Here is a 20,243-nt window from a genome sequence, read left to right on the forward strand (position 1 = left end):
TTTGTCTGAGACCTTGAATGTGATCTCAGCTGCTGCTGTGGCCGGCCTGACACCCAGAGTTAAAGCTATCTGGCTACTCTACAAACCAGCAGGCTGTCAGAGCCTGTAGCTGGAGTGGGCCGCTCAGTTCAGCACAGCAGATGGTCCACACACACACACACACACGCACACAACACACACACACACAACACACACACACACACACGTTCACCAGCACGTTACTGTAAAAAGCCCCTGATCACCTCCTGTTTTCAGCAGAACAATGATAAATGAGGAAAAGATGTCGGTTCAGTCAGACTGACGGTTTGAAGACGTCGGTGTTGAAGGTCGCCTGAGATGACCGGACCGTCTGCGAAGTCAGTCAGGAACTCGCGTTGCTTTTTAGACGAATCAGAGTGAGAGGGACGTCCTGATTCTCCTTGGATGGCTTTACCAAAGTAGACTTGTCCGGAGAAAAGAGGAAGTTTGTTATGCTAGTAATTAGCATTTGTCAACAACTACGCTCATCACGGTAATAAATTTTGCTGGTCAATAAATTGTTCCAGAAGTTATTGCGATAAAAGACAATATTGTTGTTTTCTAAGAATATCATGGCAATGGTATAATAGGGCAATAAATCAATTAACCACACGTTAAAGTAAAGCTGGCTCAATTATTTCTATTTGCATTATTTGTCGCTTTTCTCTTTCTACCAAAAAATGGATAATAAAAGTTTCCAGTCTGGTGCTTTTATCTCAACTAACCTTTTTTTGAAGGACAATTTTGTTTACAAAGACTAATTAATAAATAAATTTATTAATTTTATCTGTTGTTTCTGTTGTTTTACTTATTCCTTTTGGATATTTAAAATGGCTTCCAGTGTAAAACTTTTTCCTGACGTCATACCATTGAAAATTGGTAACAAAGCACTGGGTCCCTTTTTTGTTTATATATGACACATACATTTAATATTTAGCACATTATGTTAATAACTTGACAGCTAAAACCAATGCTAGTCATTGTCAGTGAACCGTTTTCTCACCTCCAGCTCAAATTACACTAGCTTGACTATGACAACCATAGCATGAAGATGTGCTGTGGAATACTGTGATTCAGTTCAGTTAAAACATAAAAAAGGCGACCTAAACACCAACTCTGACAGATCATCAGTGGAGCAGGTGTTTAAATTAGTCAATCTACCACTGCTGTGTTAGCGTAGCTAATAGCAGCAGCAGCTAATCTACCACTGCCGTGTTAGCGTAGCTAATAGCAGCAGCAGCTAATCTACCACTGCTGTGTTAGCATAGTTAATAGCAGCAGCAGCTAATCTACCACTGCAGTGTTAGCATAGCTAATAGCAGCAGCAGCTAACCTACCACTGCAGTGTTAGCATAGCTAATAGCAGCAGCAGCTAATCTACCACATTGATCAGTTATTAATAATCTGCAAATAAACATCAAGCCTATAAACATAAAACTAACCGACTGAATGTTCTGCTGTGTGTGGAAAATGTTTGAGTGTTTCTTGGTGTTGAATCGTGAAACGTGTAGTGGCGTTGTTGTCAGTTGCTATGGCAACGTGTCTGCGTGTAGTGAGTGGTTTTCAGTTGTTTTTCAACGGTTTTTCTGCGCTTTTTTCCCTTTGCTGTGGCACACTAAGTTAATACCGACGTCTCCAGGTTTTATTTTGTTAACATTTGGTAACACGTTTTATCGTAGCAGCGCGGCTTCAATGGAGGCAGGTAAAATAATCGTGTTTTTGTCCTCCAGCGTTGAACTCAGGCGCTTAGTGTCCAGATGTAAACAGTAACATGCAGGGGTCATTGTGTTTTTATGCTTTTCTTGATTCGAACCCCACCAGAGGAAAAGTAATTTTAATAACTGAGCTGCTGGCTTCACGCTCTGAGGTTGAGATGTTTCTGTATCTTCAGGACTTCCTTAATTATTAACACCCTCCTCCACTGAGCCGGACCTGTTGTCTGGACGAACCGGGTGTGTGTTCATGTGAGTTCGGTCTTTAGGAGCAATTAGCCGCCTCCCTTGCAGTGGAGTGGTCCGTTCTCCTGCCTGACTGTAATGATGTCTGGAGCAGCCGGAGCTTCAGACCTCTGCACCTTTTACAACATGCTGCTAAACGCAACCAGCTCTGAAATCAGCATGAGCTCAGCCCTTTAAACGCTCTCCAGCGCAGAGGCAGAATAAAATGAGGCGCAGGGCAGAGATTTTCTCCTGTTGTTCTGCGATATGAAGCTTTTTGTGGAAAAATGACCTAATGGAGTTGCAGCAGTTGCAATTTTCTCAACCCATTATTATCACTCTTGCTCTCGCGGCCTGAGAGCAATGAGTTCAGGTCACTTATCAGTGGATTCTGGGAAACGGAGAAGCTGCTATTTATAGTTCACAATAGATGGTGATGGAAGTTAAATATTGCTGCTGAACATAAGTCTGTGTCGTCCTCCGGAGTCAAACTGCTGGGGGTCTTTGAAATCTTTACATGTGATTTTAGGTTTCTGGTCACTTTGGCGTCTGCTGGAGATGCAACACTTTCAGTGTCTATCGACTCAATCGGATTACGATTTTCAGGCCCACAGTTTGATTCAGAAACCAGTTTTTTATTCAAATGGCTTAAAGATTCTGTTTAAATGATATGACTGACAGAAGGAAAGGATAATGGAAACTAATAGAAGATTTATGTAAAAAAAATAAATCCAAGTTCTCTCTGAGCTCATTTATTGAAGTGTTGCATGTTGTTTACATTCAGTAATTTTGCACATGCAGACAAGAAACTCCATTTCTTTTTCTTGCCATCTGTTTGGTGCAGTAGAAAATTTTCATTAAAATGAAACCTGGAGCTGAAGGCATTATTAATTTAGAGCAGTGCACCACAGCAAAGTTAAAATAATGCAGAAAAACATTAAAGAACAACTCAAAAACACTCATTCTTCTTATTTCTCGCACTCTGTGTCGGCTACGCTACATGTAAACCCGTTGAACAGCAACGGACTGACAACGCCACTATATGTATCAATATTCAACACTATAAAACGCTCAAACATTTTCCACACAGAGCAGAACATTCTGTCTGTTACAGTTTTATGTTTTTAGGCTCGATGTTTATTTGGAGATTATTAATAAGTGATCAATGTGGGAGATTAGCTACCGCTGCTATTAGCTACGCTAACACTGTAGTGGTAGATTAGCTACCGCTGCTATTAGCTACGCTAACACTGTGGTGGTAGATTAGCTACCGCTGCTATTGGCTATGCTAACACTGCAGTGGTAGATTAGCTGCTGCTGCCATTAGCTAGTCTAACACTGTGGTGGTAGATTAGCTCATTTGAACAGCTGCTCTGCTGATCTGTCAGAGTTGGTGTATAGGTCGCCATTTTTATGTTTTAACTGAACCGAAACACAGAATTCCACAGCACATCTTCATGCTATCGTTGTCATAGTCAAGCTAGCATAGCTCCCCTGCTTCCCTCTCCTCTTTTATGTTTAATTGAAGCTTTTTCCTGAACTTTTCTAGTTCTTAGTGTTAACAATTAGTAGCAAAGCACTGCGTCCCTTTTTCTGTTATATTATCATGTGTACATTTAAGATTTATTGTGTTAAGTTGACAACTTGACAGCTAAAGTTGATGCTAGTCATTGTTGTTGAGTAGTTTTGTAAGTGATCTTGCGTTGCGCTGCGTCGTCTCTATAGATTTATATGTAGATTAACTTATTTCCATGTGAAGCTTGTCATTCTTTTGTCTATTTTATATTAAATATATTATTTATATCCTCATGGTTATATTTGTTTTTACTAATATTTAACACTTCGGATAGAGTATCTAATAAACAAATAAACAATGTCCCCTTGAGGATCAGTAAATAAATGTAGATTCTCCAGAGTGAAATGAGCTCTGATGAAGAAACTGGACAAAAAAACGAATATTTCAGCTGGTTGTAAATTCTCGGCCCACGCCTCTTTGTTTCTGCTCAACAAACCCAGTTAGGTGTGTTTTCATTCAGACTTTGGGAGTGTGTGTACATTTCCACAGAGAGGTTTTAAGGCCTTGACAGGTCTGTGTGTTTTATTGCTTTATGGTTTTGGATGATTGAAGGTGTGCAAAGGTTGGCTCCATAAAAAGGCTTCAGCCTGAAATTTGTACCCATAGTTGTTGACTTCCACCTCCACTGGGACACAATTTTTTTTGTATAGTTAAATATTTACGTGGAATGTGACTATATACTTACCTTTTGAGTAGTATTTCCTATTACAGTATGAATGTTGTTGGTTGTATATGGTTGACTCTTGAACTGGTCCCACCCACCAGCAGGTCCGTTAAAAACCACCAAACTTCCTCAGAATGGGTCACAAAACAGTCTGTCAAAAAACACTAATGTTGTTTTTTTTTACTTTTGGTTTGGTTTTTACAAATCTCTGATAATGTTTCATTTTGGCAACGAGTTAAATTTGAAAGCGTATTTGTTCTGGACCAGATTGACTGACTTTGACCCACTTTTGTCTTCTTGAATTTTACCTCAGCAGTGGTGGACACACTTCCACTACACTAAAAAAAACTACTCTCAACTTGACTCAGTAGTGTCAAAACTCTTAATAAAAGCTATTACTACAACTTCAAATAAGTTGACTTTACCAAGTATATTTAACTACACTGAAAAAAAAAAGGAACCCCAAACTAAAAAAAAAAGGTAAATTGCCAAAAGGAAACCAAATAAAGTTGTCAAACTTATTTTATTTGCCTTTGTAAATTAATTTGGTTAACACAATAAATGTAAGTTTTTAGTGTAGTTAAGATAAATTAAAAGAAAGTTGCCCCTACCTATTTAAGCTTTTTCTATTACTTCATCAAGTTGGCTTATCTTCAAATTTAACATTTTTATAACTTATTTATAAGTTATGTCAACATTGTAATGTTAATTTTTTAACTATGTTTTTTTTCTTTACTTTAAAATGTTCATTGTTTTATTAATTATGTTAGTGAGTCTAAATGAGTCAAAGTTTTATGAATATCTTAATGGAGTAAATTCTTCCTCTTGCGCTCCAGTAATTTTGCTAGTTTCAAAAACCTTTAGCACTCTTAGCTTCTTTTAAATTCATTTTTTTGCCATAAATCCTAAAGTGCTAATTTACTTGTCAGTTTTGTAGACTTTTAGTTGAATAAAGTTCAGCATCTGTGTTGAAGTTTGTTAATTCTTCAAATAGTAAAAGGTTTATATTAATGCTCTTATTTTGAAGTCGTGAAGAATGTTTCCCGTCCTCGCATTCTCTCTTTTGTTTCCCAATAATTTTACAAACAAAATTAAAATAAAAGACAGAAGGTGACAAAATATATACATAAATGCAATATGTAAATGCAATATTTATAGAGCATATAAGTTACACTGTAAAAAGTAAATTGGTGCTTGAGAGTTGTAAACTTTCAATGGTAGATTTAATGTTTAGCTGAGCTAAGTGAACTAAATGTTTTCAAAGGTAGCTTCACTATTAGCACATTAGCAGTTACTTCACTGCTTAAATCTTCTTCATAATAACTAAAACTCTTTATTTAGAGCTGCAGAATGTATTTTTTAAAAATATGTTTTTATAGCTCTCAGCAAGTTGTGGCAGTTTGAGACAGATAATCTGTGAATCAATCGATGTCCTCCACCTCCTCCCTGAGCTGCTAGTCCTGTGTGAAGAACCAAAAACAACCAATCAGAACCAGGAGGGAGGGGCTCAGTGCTGTCAATCATCCTCATATACTTGCTGCTAAATGTGGTAATGATGGAGAAATATTGATGGCTATGCTAACTAGCCTGAGCTTTCACAACAGACTATGATAGCGCCAGGGTTGTAGAAAACAAGGGTGATTGACAGCGCTAAGACCCGCCTCCTGACTCTGATTGGTTGTTTCAAGGTAGCACTAGGAGCAATGAAGAGGAGCTCAATGTTTTCACAGATTATCAGTCATGACTTGGTGAAAATTTCAACAAGTATGTAAAAATCTATTTTTTATAAACGTTATAAACTGCAGCCTTCAGGTAATTTATGATGCAGGAAATGTTTTTTCATTTTCCAATGTTTTGTGTGGAACATTAAAGCTTCTCTGTGTTATGCAGGTTCAGCTCTGAAATTTTAACCATGGATATAAAACATGTTTGAAAGAAAATGAGTTGAGAACTGAGTGAAAACAAATGTATCAGATTGAGAACAACTGTAATGAAAAAGGGGTAAAAACATTAAGAACAGAGATTTCCCCTGGAGGAGATGGAGATCAGACAGATGTTCATCCCAAACAACCCAGATGTTTTATCTCCAATAGTCCTCCATGTTTGTCTCCCTCCACTGCACTCACTTCCTGTCTTCCCCATGTCCTTGGGTGTTTCTCTGCTCTTTCCTTTCCCAGCAGTTAAAGACACAGCGTTTTGATCTCTTAGTATTTAAATCTTGTTTTATTGGACAGAAACCTGGAGATACCTGAAACTGTTTGGAGCTAAATTCAGATGACAGTAAAGAGGCGCAGCAGACACACCCAGAGAGCAGCCGTTTGGTTTTACTACAGTCCATGGCCTTGTCTCTGTGGGCAGATAGGAGCGCCGTACCTTCACACCATAACCTCGAATGAATGAGTGTCTTTCTACACCAACTAACAACAGATCCTGCTGTTGAGCCTTTTTACGTTCTTAATGGTTTCTGGTGTCAAAGTTTGTCTGAAGAGGACAGTAAAACAGTCTGACTGTAGCATAGCGTCATCACTAGCTACGTTTCCATTGACCGGATAATTGCACAAATTGAAATTACAAAAATAAATTCCCTTTATGTAAAGACGACAGTTTTGAAAAAACTTATTCTCTGATAAAAAAGGTTTTGGCACTTTGATGTTACTACTGATGGAAACCACGAAGACGACAGGAAGTGGTTGGAGGATCATGACTTATCACATGAACAAACTTATTAATGTGTGATTTTAATTTCCTTTCTTATTTAATGGAAACACTGTAATTATCAAATTGTGTTTATTCGTTATTATTATATTTTAGTTTTGTGCACATTTGTGATATGAGATATAAGATATGTTGATAGTTCAGTCTGGTGCTAGCGCTCATCATCTACCAGCCAATCAGAGGAGATGTCAGCGTCTTATTCAGGCGTTGGAGAAACAAGCCCTGCATACTTGGGAGAGGTTACCTATGCAGCGTTTTACAGAAATTATTGTCAGCCATTTTAAGAGTTGTGGATTCGACACGTTTGGATGATACACAACTTTTTATGAACTGTGAGAACTCTGGTGGAGCCAGCTGCACATTGTTGGACAGGAAACAAAAATAAACCATGAAGAAGACCATTTCCTGTTGTCTTCTTTGGCGTTTCCGTCAGTAGTAACATCCACCTGTTGATCACATGAACACCACCCCATCCCAGCGCTAAAGGTTTATAGAAAAACAGGACTTTTTTTTAAAAAAATTACCGTGTTTCAATTAAGCAAATTTATTTTTGTATTTTCTATTTGCGCAATATTATGGTCAATGGAAACACAGCTGGTGATAACATCCAGGAAAGTAAGGAAGCTGCAAACAGAAGCGCTGAGCCAGGAGTACTTTCTATGCAAAACAAAGAGAGAATATCAAGATCCTATGACTGCAATTCATCTACATGTGATAACAAAGAGAGGAAACGAATAAGGCTCCCCTTATAGACGGCTGATACATAATTATGTTATCAGTTAATCTATAAACACTTTATAAATCATTAATAACTGTTTATTATGCATTAGGTAAGTAAACCCTAGATAAAATACATAGGTGAACAGATTTGGCTCATTATTTGGCAAGAATCCAGTAGATTTAGTCGCCTTCTCACAGTTACTAATGAAAGTCTTAGATATTAATTAATAACACATCTATTAACTATTTATTATAAGGGGAGTAAAAACTCTGTCACCCTGCAGCAAACTAACAGTAAGGTGTTAAAAGTGGGCATGGGTCAAATCTGGGAAGTTTTTCTGTGTCTTCCTCACTTTTAATGTGAGAAATCTTTTGTAAACCTGTAGTTTCTACAGACTGTTGGGTTTTTCAACGAGGTTTGACAAATTATTGTTTTAAGGCTGAAGAGTTTATTGCTCATGTGTGGGCGGATGTAAATGAAGCTGCGATCCTTTCTGCTAAACTCAACACATCTGTTGCTAAAAAACAAACAAAAGCAAAAAAGAGCCTGTTTTTTTTTATCTTTATTTGCTGTTTTTGTTCTTATTGTTCAGAACGTTTCAGTTCAAAGGTGGAAAATGTGTTTTTTACCACATGAGCAGCCGATATTAGTCCAACACCACGAGAGTCAAATGTCTTGCGGCCATTAGTATTTACTTAAGAGCCTGAAATATACGATGTATAATGTCCCTCTTTGTTCTGCAGAATGTTCTCAATTCCCTTCATATGGTTGTCAAGGAAACCTTTCCTTCCTCCTCCTCTCCTCTAGATGAAAATGACGTGTAATTATTCATTTTCAGGTAAAGTGTATAGTTTCCTGCAGGTTGATACTCTGATCAATGTCCTTTAGTTTGAAATTAATGTAGAAACGTCTCGGATACCGCTGAGATGACATCAGATCTCTGGACTGATTCTCCAGTCTGAACTGTTCGTTCGCCAGCAGAATGACTGGAAAAGCTGAACTGGTTCCAGTCTTACATAAAGAAAGGGGATTTTTTTGTTTCAACTTCTCATTGGAGTGAACAGAAGTCACATCCGGAGTACCGCAGGGCTCAGTCCTTGGACCCCAAAGTATATTACATTTATAATTCCAGTGGATTTATAAATTTGAAACATTTCTGAGTTTCAAATGTTGAACATTTTTGACTTTTTAAGTTTAGAAAAATTCCAAAAGTTGAAAGTTTCCAATATTTTTTATATCTGAGGTTAATCTCAAATTTCTTTGGTGGAAATTTACTTTTTTGTTGTTTTAAAATGTTTTTACTTACAATGATTTTAGTTTTGTTTTTTGTTTTTTTTGGCCTGGGACTACTTTTGACAATCGTGGCCATCGTGACAAAAAGTTTCCAAAATGGGTATTTAATGTAGTTCAAAACTCAAGAGATTTTGAGTTTTGAAAATCTCTTTTGAGATTGGTGTACAATGGTGTTACGACCATTGTAGATAAAATAATAAGTAAATAGAGAAAAAGTAAATTTCCACCAAAAAAATCAGAAATTGATATTCATCAATTAGAAAGATTCTCAAACATTTTCGATTTTTGGAATTTTAAGCCAAAAACTGCCAACTTTTGAAACTCAGAAATTTCAGCGTTTTTGGTAGAAATTTATTTCTATTTATCTACATTGATCCTAATGTGCCGTCATAGAAAAGCATCCAGTTTTCTAGTTTGAACTTGATTGAAAAATTTATTATCAGCAATAAGAACAGGATTTTAATCTTCCTAAACGTTTCTATATTTAGCCAAACTTAATAAAACAGCAGATTTGGATCCATCATTTCAGGAAAAGTCTCTGAATAAACAGGATTTTACCTTTTGCCTCTATCTGTGGGTCAAATCTGGACCATTTTTGAGTTGCAGTTTTGGGTCACACAAATCAGCCCAGGGGCCACTGATGGCCCTCGCACCGCACTTTGGTCCTATTTTCTTTTTTGGTCCTTGACTACTTCCGACTCCACAATTTTGGCCCACGTGTCAAATAGTTTGTTGTTGTAAATCTAGTTAGCTGTTAGCTAGCTGCTGGTTCTGGACTCGGATCCAGATTCAGATGATGCAGAGGTGCCGCCGCATCATAAATCAGAGCTGACATTGAGAGGGAGAGTGTGTGTGTGCTCCAGCAGAGTTGGGTTTTATGCAAATGCGTGTGTGTGTGTAGGAGTGGTGCATGGAGCGAGGTCGAGGGAGAGAGCCGCTCCATAGTCTGGGTCTTTGTGCTCCTCAAGCAGTCTGTGTGAGTGGGAGGCTGGCAGGGAGGGGCTGCCGGCATTATCTTTCACCTCTCAAGGCCGCAGACGGAGCCGCGAGAGATAAAACACACACACACACACACACACACACACACACACACACAGGCGGTGCAGCGAGGGGCTGAGATGGACGGGAAGGAGCAAAGTGAGAGGTGGGGGAGAAAGGTGTGAGGAAGAGGAGCTGAGATGAATGGATGCTGGAAGAGGAAAACCAGCAGAAACTGAAAGTTATTCTCCATGTTTCAGCCTCTGGTTCTGCTCCTATTAGCTGCATTTCCATTACAAATCTCTGTCTATAGACTTCTAATGTGGAAAAAAGACACAATTTTGCGATGGCGGTGTTTAAATAAGAAATTAAATAAAATCAAATGAGGTAGTTTAATGATAAGTTATTAAAAATCATGGCAGCGACGGATAGATATGAGATGCGTTCATAACTCAGCCGTGGCGTTGGCGATCATCAACATTATAGTAGTTTTAATTTTTTCATACTTTTGTTGGTTTATCGGTGCCAAATTCAAAAAAGTCAAAGTATTGTGTTTATGTAAACACCAATTGATTAATGGATACTCAGCAGAAAAATAATTTACTGTTAAACAACCAACTGACTCGGGTTTTTTCTCCCAACCGTTGGGAGGAAAAATGACAGGGAGAGATATGGAAAGCCGTCCAGCTCAAATGTATGTGAATTTTAACATGGAGACAACAATTTGCTTGCTTGTTTTTAAATTAAATAAGAACTTAAATATCTTTAGCTCTGAGTAAATAGAAAGTATCACTGTCTTTATGAGGGATATTTGCAGTTGACGCACATCCTGCCTGAGGAAAATTCACTTGTTTTATCCGCAGGCGTTAAACCTGAAATTATTTACGTTCCTCAGTTACTGAAATATTCACACCGTTTCAAAGCACGATGATGTTTGCTTCATTTTAATGGGAGTTTTCAATCTGTTAACCTCTGTTGTGTTTTGCTTAATCATCATAGTTTATTTAGGACAATGTGGTTTCGTCAGTTTTATGAATCAAGCTGAATATCTGGTAGCGTCAGCTGAGATTGTTTCTGGAGTTTAATTCAGGAAATCTGACGAGTTGAAGAGAGAAAACAGCTGCAGGTTGGAGGGAAAATCTCAGATCTGAGACATGAAAACAGCAAGGAGGCTGAACGACAGCAATCTGAGGGGAATGTTGGAGAAAACTGAAGGTCAGCAGGAAACGCACCAGGATCCCCTCAAAGTGAGTTAGCATAGCGCTAGTTTAACTAAAAAAAAACCTCATTGCCATGGCTACGCATCATGTTATGCATCACAAGCACTGGAGGACACACTCATGCTAATCTGTTGATAATGTAGCTGATTTAGAGATAAATCTAAATCAAGTTTCCAAAGGATGTTTCCAACGTTACATATGTAATGAGTTTTTTAGCAGTTTAGCTAAATTTGTTTAGCGCACTTAGCTTCCACTAAATTTATTTTTTCCGATAAATTTCAAATGCTAACATGGCTGTTTTGTAAACTTGCAGCTGACAAAAATTAAACATCTGTGTTGAAGTTTTGGTTATCGACTGTTAAGAAGTAAGTAGTTTATATGTTTATATTCAGGATCTTATTTTGAAGTCTGTTTTCACAACAGTTCTGTTTCCTGTCTACATTTTCCCAATAACTTCATTTCAGACAAGAAACATACAGGAACAAATAAAACGTGGACAGTAGAGAACAATATATAAATATAAATACGTTATCTGAAGATATTATAGAACTTGAAAACTATAAAGTAAAATTAAATTAGTACTGGAAGGCTGTAGTCTTTAAAGGGCAGATATAATTTAAAATGAAGTCACTTGTAGCGCTTTAGCCTTAGCTTCCATTAAGTGCTATACTGGTGTAGTTCTTTAACGTTAATTGTTAATGATTATGCATATTTCTTTAGGGTTAGCACGGCTAACTCTTTAGCTAGCAGTGCCCGCCATTGGTTATTAGTATTACTGATTAAGCTGCATATTGTTTTGTCTGTTTTGTTTTTTTTGGGGGGGAGGTAGTTTTTGTGTTTCACTACTTTTACATCAGCATCTCTTCTCCAAGTCAGTGAGATGTGCAGAACAGATGGCACTTTATCTGAATATCCCTGTGAAAACCACACACACCGCTCCGTCCCCTGCAGTGTGTGCAAAGTAGGTCACAAGGCCAACGCTGACCATTACTGCCTCTGGACTGCGATGAGCAGCTTAGCTCACTGCAGCGACTCGCAGACAACCAACAGGAAGTCAAGGCGATCATGAGAGAATCAGATCGACATGATATCGGCTCTGACACGCCTTCACTGCATTCACACAGGAAAATACCAGATGCTAACCTGCTCTGTCCAAAAGGCACAGGGAGAAAATATCAGAGTCTGAGGGAAAATACTCCAGAATGAAATGAAGGAAAGTAGATAAGTGGCTGGAGAAGCGAAGCAGAGCCAGAAGGCAGAGGGGGAACAAGAGGAGCATAAAAAATTGGACGACTGCAGGAAGAAGGAGTGTCTTTATGCTCTTGTGAGACATCATGTGATTCCTCCCACCCTAAATATGTCCAAAAAGCCCCTAAAAATTACCCTCATTCTGCATGAGCTGGCTTCTCTCACCGCTGCTCAGCTAAGCGTTCATTCAGAGTTGATCTAATTCATTTAAATATATTAAATAATGCAAGTTTTTGTTGCAGAGCCATAATAAAAGTAGAAAGATGCATTCAGTTTGGGTCAGTGATGTGATACTCATGCATTAACACACGTCTTCTGCAGAAACTCTGATGGATCTGACATAATGTTATCTGATGAGTACAGTGCACAACAATGAGTCAAGGCTTTTAGCAGGGAAAGCTACACCCACTGAGCCCTGCCCCCTCTGCATCACTGCATGCAGCGCTCCAACCTTCCCCCTCCTCATCCTCACTCACGTTTTGGTTTCTTTTGTCCCGCTTCTTCCTCTGGCTCTCATCTCTGGTTCCTCCTTCAGTAAACACTGGGTTCCTCTCTGCTCTCTTCCTCTAAAACTGTAAATCTGAAACAGATTCTCTCACTAGTTCGTAACATTTACTAGGAGTGGGAATATTTTATCATTAGCAAAATGATGATCAAATTACTGTTTGTTAGGTTTAAATCTGTACAAGTCAATTAATAATGTTCTTTTCATATTGTAGTTTGACCTCCATCCAGCAGAGGGCGCCACAGATCATTCGTAAGCAGAACCAGTTGATAAGTAAATTAAACATGGCGTCTGAATCCCAGAACAAGAAAGAGAAGTGTGTTGGTGAAAAATTCACTTTATGCTGTTTTGTTTTGTATGATGCAATATTTGGGTCATTGTAGGCGGGAAGAAAAATGAAAACGAAGAGTAAATTTCTGACAACATAACTCTAGAAAAAATCTTGGAAAGTTCTGAGTGTCAAAACTCTAAAAATCAAAATTTGGCAGAAAAAAATCAGAAATTTTGAAATGAATCCCCAACATTTTCTAGAAACAAAAAGGAAATTTCTACGTTTCAAAACTCAGAAAATTTTTGACTTTTTGAAATTTGAAAAGTTGAAAATTTGCTTGCAAAAAAATCTAAGAAATGTTTAGATTACTTCCAGCGCCGTCTCCATGGCGACGTCAGAATGTCTCCGTGGCGACGTCAGAATGTCTCCGTGGCGACGCCAGAATGTCTCCGTGGCGACGTCAGAATGTCTCCGTGGCGACGTCAGAATGTCTCCGTGGCGACGTCAGAATGTCTCCGTGGCGACGTCAGAATGTCTCCATGACGACATTAGAATTTCTCCATGGCAACGTTAGAATGTCTCCGTGATGATGTCAGGAAGTTCCTTTTAGTCACAAAATGGACGCACACAGACAGCGGATTTGTTTTATTTTATTTTTCTATATCGATTTTGGAGGGGTTTTTTTTCTATAAATCTTGAATTGTTCTAGATGATGATCAGGATTCTTAGGTGAATTCATTTTTTGGCACACCACTAACAACTTAAGCGTCGTGGTATTAACACAATTCAAAGCATAAAAATAAATTAACTTTGTACTTTGTTTACTCTGTAAAAAATAGTACAGAGTACTGTTTTCTGCTTCTTTTTGTTGTTTTATTCTTGTAACGCAACATTAGGTTTCCAAAGGATGTTTCCAAAGTTACATATGTAATGAGTTTTTTAATATTTGGGTGTTTCATTGAATTGCTTTCAGCCGCTGTTTGAGTCGGTTTCAGTTTCTATGAGTGACGGGGGATTATGTCTCATTAAATTGGAGATTGATCTGTTCAGCCTCAAATTGCGATCAGCAGGATTAACTCTGCTGCTTATAATGACTGACATAATGTGTCTGTCACTGCAGCTTTGGGGAAAGATGCGGCCGTGAAATATTTCAGCCAGGCTGATGAGGTTTTGTACCAAACTGTTCAATGAGCTTTTTTATTTACTCACCTGTTTAATCGCATCATGTCTTGGATTTCACTTTTCTTTAAAAACTACTTGATACTTTCTAAATCTGCGTATTTAAGCCTATTTTTGATATTTCTGCGTATTACATATTAATTTAACACTGATGTACTTAGTTGTCGCAAGGGTTCACTTTTTAAGCAACAATCAGCGGATTTTTGTTTTTTATTGCAGAAATACAAAAATTGGTAGGACATATTAAACAGCTGCAGTTCATTTTTGCATTCTGAATATTAGTTATCTGTGAAACTTTCAGAAAAGCAGATGTTCCACTGAAGAGTAATGCAATGGAGCTAAGGACCTTATTAGATTTTGTGTTACTTGTTGCTTTTAGCATTTTACCAGTGGTGGTCATTGTAGCTAAAAAGCTAGTCATAAACATTAGACTCGCTAACAATAAAGCGCTACACCAACACAGTATTAAGCAGAAGCTAACACTAGAGCGCCCTCAACAGGACACACTGCATCATGGATGGTGACTTCAAAATAAGAGCATGAATATTAACATTTAACTACTTGAACAACTTAAAAGTTGACAATCAAATCTACATCACAGAGGTCAAACTTTATCAACTGAAAGTTTTCAAAATAGTCAGGAAAATTAGCACTTCAGAATTTAATAGAAAAAACGAAGCTAAGAGAGTTAAACATTTTCAAAGTTCACAAAATTCTAAAGCGCTAATTAGCACTATTAGCAGATTAGCATGAGTGTTTCTTCTGGAGTGTTTTTTTCTGTAGTTTTTGAAAGAAATTCGAAATGTTTAGACCTCTACCTTCTTCGTCTTGCAGATTTAACTTTTGTTTCTCCATGGGAGCGTCGAGCAGCAGCTTGGTGTGTCAGTCCGCCTGCCGAGGCGCTCCTGAACATGATGGACAGCAGGAAATCAGGAAAAGATGTGGGTGAAAGGGCAGAGTGAGATGGAGTGTGAGGGAGAAACATTAACGCTAAGAGCCAGAGAGTGTGGCGTGAGACGAAACTGTAAATGACAGATGAGTGTGTGTGTGTGTGTGTGTGTGTGTGCGTGCGTGTGTGTGTGTGTGTGTGTGTGTGTGTGTTGTTGTCCCGTTGGCATCATGACGCTAGCGTTGTGCTCGTCCCTTCCTATTAGCTCGTTGACTGACTGCATTGCTCTGTTATCTCTGAATTAAAGCATGACTCAACCTCCTCAACAGTGAAAAATAAATAAATTATTAAACTCTTAAGAAACGATGCAGGAATTCCCGTCTGGTCCGAAGCCTCGGCTAACCCTAACCCTCATTGGGTTTCAGTTATTAGTTCAGGTTATTCTGTCATTTGTCATCCAAAACTTTGGATAATCCAACAATCATCCTGAATTTATATCCTGACAAAAATTAGATGATAAACTACTTTGAAGCGATCCAGCTGCTTGGACTCCAAATATTGGGAATATTAATGTAATCATTTATATATGTATTATTTATATACGTGACTACCGTGTGTGTGATTGCTAAATGTCTGGAAAATGACATAATCACGGAAAGAATATAAAAAAGAGATGCACTGATTTGTTGTGGTCAACTCTACGACAACTAGATAAAAAGATGCAAGCTGTCACATTTCAAAAGGTTTAATGTTTTTGTTTTAAACTGGCAAAGAAGAGGGAAGTAGCTCAGTTATGCTAGCTTGACTTTGACAACCTTAACATTTAGATGTTCTGTGGAATTCGCTGTGTTTCGGTTCACTTAAAAAAAGGATAGTCAATAGATCAGAGTAGGGGTTTAAATTATTTAATCAACCTCCACTGTGTTCAGGCGATCACCTATTAATAATCAATAAATAAACATCAACCCTGAAAACATGAAAACCGTAAAGGACCGAATGTTCTGTTCTTTGTGTGGGAAACATTTGCGAGTGTTTTGATGTTGATGTTCTTGATGGTGAACGTAATCTCTGGCCTGTTGGCTAGTGGAGATGTTGCGAGTTGGTTGCCATGGCAACGGTTATGAGCATCACGTAAAGTCAATGTAGATAGTGCTAAAATAGCAGAATATGAATCGTTTTGAGTTTTTTTTTCACCTGTTTTTTTCATGTTATTTTGCCTCTGGTTGTAGCGCAACACAGCCACTGTAATTTCTGAAAGTTCAATAAACGGGAAAAACGGGACAAGTTGCCTCATTTGTTCATAAAACGTCACGATATTGATAACAGTCATCAAACTGGATGAAATGTTTCATAGTATATTGCAAAGTATGACTCCTACAGCTGCAGTTAATTAAATTAATTGTCCGATATAAAAGAGAAAATGACATAACTGTAAAAAACCCAATTACTTAAAATTTTTTATTTATTTCATTACTATTTTCACCAACAGCAAATGCAGTCCCGTGATACTTGAGATATCTGTTGAAGCAAACAAACGTGATTGACTTATGATCCACTGTTTACGATACGAGCTAGATTCCATTAGCAGGAGTTCATACCAAATCAAAACAAATTGGAAGAAAATGAAGCATCTTTAAGTCTTTGTAAAACAACTTTCTGATATATTTGTGAAAATGTTTTGCGAACTGGAAACTGAAGCTCTCTTGCAACAACACCACAAACATTGACTGCTCTTCGTTTATTTCGTCTTCCTCATCCTCGTTTTTGCATAATCTTTTTTTTCAACATTTTCTGGTTCAAACTGAAAGGCTGAATGTTTCTAATTGCGCAAAATTACTGTTCTGACCAGAGCTAGCGCTGTTAGCACCTCGTATGTACCATTTACCCAGGATGCATTGCAGCGCAACATGGCTACATATTTTAATTTAACTTGATAAAAACTCAAAAACCGATAGTAATTTTACTGTGTTGTTTCATCTGTAATAAATGTTTCTCAAATAAAGTCTGTTGTTGCTAATTGAGGATTCCTTCAACGCTCGGACCAAAACTAGGGTTTAGTTTGGCTTTGAGTCGATGGGCCCAAACATTCAGCGTGCGTGTGTGTGTGTGCATGTGCGTGCGTGTGTGTGTGTGCATGTGTGTGTGTGCGCACACTTCCTACAGGGAAGTGTTGTCTTGGGAACAAAGCTTACTGAGATGAGGGCTAATTTGAATAAGTGTGTGTGGGGGGTTTAGGGTGAGCAGGCAGTGGCAGTCTGTGACAGCAGCGTCTTTGTTGACTGTACCATCTTCCTATTTGACCTTCTACCCAACACACCCCCTGACACTGAACAAGTCCTGTCCCACCCACACACACACACGCACACACAAAACGTACAGAGGCCATATTTGTTCTCAGATTTTCTTGACCTCCATCTTTCAGACATGTTTTATTAACTTGTCACAGAAAATTGTCCTTCAATTTTTATACAATTAATGCTCCTAATTTCCATATTGAATCTGAATTTTGAAAAAGTCAAGTTCCAAGTCCAATGGGATATTGGAATTAATTCTGATATTTTTATAAAAACTGCAACAGAAACAGGAACCAGTTTTACTGACATCATGGTGGATAATGAGTCACTTCAGCATCATCTTCACCAGTTTTTTAGCTTTTGTTTTGGAGTTGCTAGAAAATCATGTTCAGTCTCCCAGCTGAACATGATGGCTGTTCAGTTCCCTGACTGTTAACACTAGATGAATGTTGCAGCTTCAACCATCTTCAGAATGTCTTGGCTGATTTATTTGGTTTTTTCTCCCACTAGCGCTAGGCGTAACTAGACCATCTGTGGTCCTACAGACCTCGGTCTCAGTTTGGTTGAAGTGAACTCTGGTGCGGGTTGAATATGAAAGACAAGCGGACCACAGACTGCTCCAAAAGCAGAAAGCGGACTATAGCGCAGGAAATTCTGGGTAAATGCAACCAAAACAAAATGCGTTATAGCGTAGCGCTAGCGGGAAAAATAGCTTGTCGTCTTTCACCGACAGAAGAGAAATCCTCCAACCGCTAAAATCCGATGCCATTCCATTTTGGTTAACATTTTGTTGGGAAGGAAGTCGTGCTCAGTGTCTTCGTCTGAGGTGTTCATGTCATTTTCTTCAGTGGTTTTTGGTGCAGCGCCCCCACAGGTGAGGAGGGGAACAGGTTGCTCAAAGGGTTTGGTTGGTTTGACTCAGAAAATGAAATCAATGATGCAACTTTGAACTGAATCTACCAGACTACCAGAGGTGAAAACACCCTCAGGTTCAGTTGTTGCTTTGCGAGGCGATTCCTCCTCCTGTTTTCTGGATAATGTACAAACCAAACATCAGTGTGTGACTGTTGGACATCCATAGACCCGGCTGTGTCTGGTTCTGTTGGTGCCAGCTGGTCCTGTCAGACAGGGGTTCGCTGTCGCCGTCGGGAGGAGGAGGGGTAACACGCTCACTGTGTGGGGGGTGTCGGAGGGGTTGCTATGACGATGCCAGGAAAAACTCAAATTTTCGCTGGGTGTGGCGGCGAGTCAGGAAGAGCGTCCGCCGTGTCCCATCAACATAATCAGTGGTCATTGCCGCCGAGCTACCTGCTCTCACACAGGGGGTGAAGGAGTTAGCATATCCTACGGTTAGCTCAGGTTAGCTCCAGGGAGGGGAAAAGCCTCTAACTGCCTCCAGATAGCAGAGCTTCGGATGAAATACGACGAAGGATGAGCCATTAGCGCTCCCACACCTCCATCCGTCCCTGAACCGCTCATTTTCACACTCCCTGACACTTTCTGAATCTCTTTTCCCTCTTCTTTCTTCTTTTCCTCACACATCTTCCCTGCCATTGAGTCTGTTTGGATTCTTTCTTTCCTTTCATTTCCTCCACTTCTTCTGCAGCTCTATGATCTGCTCAGATTTATCTGTCCTCCATTTTCCTCTAACTGCCCACAGGGCTGGACAATAAATCAACAAAAAATATTCTGATAATATCAATAGGTAATATAATAGATAATATATCCATAACTGATCCAGAACCACACAGCATTCTGGAACATGAAGGCAGAAAAAAGACCTTATAGCCGCTCAACCGCTCAGCTAACTGAGTAAAGTGAGTGGAATCAACTAACTCACTCACTCTTTGGTTGCCTAGCAACAACCTGCTGGGTAAGAAGCAGTTTCAAGTTCCCCCAAACTTCGGTTGCCTAGCAACAACCTGCTGAGTAACTGGAGTACCAGCAGTTTCAAGATCTCCCATCGTGCTTCATAGCTGCTTAAAAGTAAAAAAACGTCATCGTGGAGTGAAAACTGGATAAAACAGGAAAGGTAACGCAACCAGTTTGGTAATATTTCAGATATTTAACACAGAAAAATAATCAATAATTATCAATATTGACTGATATGAAGCACTTATATCCAGCCATTTTGTTGTTGAATTCGTATGTTTATTTCAAATAATTTAGCAGTTAGTTTTGAATTGAAAATTTTACTTTTTTATATGTCTATCAACTTAATTTTAATAAATTAATTATCTAATTTATTAATAAGTTAATAAACTAACTTATTTATTAACTTAATCTAACTAATCTTAATTATTTAGTAAATCTTTTTAATATCAAAATAAATGTTCCAAACTTGACTGGAAATTCAATCAGAAGCCACCAATTGTTTTATTTCTGCACTGGCTTCACAATAACATTTTATTTTTACTTATATTTTAATATATTGAGGCGCTATTACTCAAAACAAATTTTACAAGGTGATGAAGACTGCTTTTATTTCCATCTCCTCTTCCTCCTCTGAGACATCGCCAGTCTTAAACGAAGATCATTTTACTACCACTGGGTTTTTCTCACCCCTCATCTGAGTGACGGAGCAACATTGCAGTAATTGAGGAGAGCCTGGCGTTCGTTATTTACGACGGGTCGGCCCAACGCTGGTCTGTAAACGCTGACAGCTGCCACCTGCACCGAAACACCCTGAGGCACAGCGCCGGCCCAGTGAAAGGTCAGCTCTGGGTCAGTCTGAA

At 38.6% G+C, this 20,243-nt stretch overlaps 1 protein-coding gene across 2 annotated transcripts in view; it reads left to right on the forward strand.

Moving 5' to 3' along the window:
• Window positions 1-20,243, forward strand: part of LOC103148178 (nucleolar protein 4-like) — a 73,651-nt gene that overhangs the window by 41,074 nt on the left and 12,334 nt on the right. The window lies entirely within an intron of this gene.

This window comes from Poecilia formosa, unplaced genomic scaffold (genome assembly GCF_000485575.1).
Source record: "Poecilia formosa unplaced genomic scaffold, Poecilia_formosa-5.1.2 Scaffold200, whole genome shotgun sequence".
NCBI lineage: Eukaryota > Metazoa > Chordata > Actinopteri > Cyprinodontiformes > Poeciliidae > Poecilia > Poecilia formosa.